The following is a 681-nucleotide window of genomic DNA, read 5'->3' as shown; positions in this document are numbered from 1 at the left end:
TAAAAAACAAGTAAGAAGTTTTCTGGGATTCTGTTCTTATTATAGAAAATTTGTTAGAGGATTTTCTTTAATTGCCAAGCCGCTTTACGTTCTAACGGAAAAGCTGGGAAAATTTAATTGGAGCATTCAGTGTCAAGAATCTTTTGATAATTTAAAGCAAACTTTGTCATCATCCCCGGTTCTTTTTTTTCTGACAGAACAAGGTGGACTTATTCTGGACACCGATGCTTCAAATCATGGAATTGGTGCGGTTCTTTCTCAGGTTCAGAAGGGAAAGAAAAAGGTCATTGCATATTACAGTCGTGTTTTAGGTAAAACGGAAAGAAATTATTGTGTTACTCGTAGGAAGTTGTTAGCTGTGGTGGATTCAATAAAGTCTTTCCATCATTATTTGTTTGGTCGGAAGTTCTTGGTAAGAACAGATCATTCATCTTTGAAATGGCTAATGTCGTTTAAGGAATTAGAAGGTCAATTGGCACGGTGGATGGAAAGGCTCCAACAATATAATTTTGAGATTTTTCATCGAAAGAGACAATCGCATAGGAACGCAGATGGTTTGTCCAGACGTCCATGTTTGGAAGAAAATTGTAGGTATTGTGCTAAGATTGATAAACAGATAGAAGTATTGAAATGTGAAACAATTGCTCGAATTTATTTAGGAAAAGAGTTTAATCAGGATTG

This window comes from Odontomachus brunneus, unplaced genomic scaffold, assembly GCF_010583005.1.
Source record: "Odontomachus brunneus isolate Ranch 3 - 2012 unplaced genomic scaffold, Obru_v1 Obru_scaffold_086, whole genome shotgun sequence".
In the NCBI taxonomy this organism is placed as follows: Eukaryota; Metazoa; Arthropoda; class Insecta; order Hymenoptera; family Formicidae; genus Odontomachus; species Odontomachus brunneus.
The sequence above is the reverse complement of the archived record's forward strand: the minus strand, read 5'-3'. Positions refer to the sequence as shown.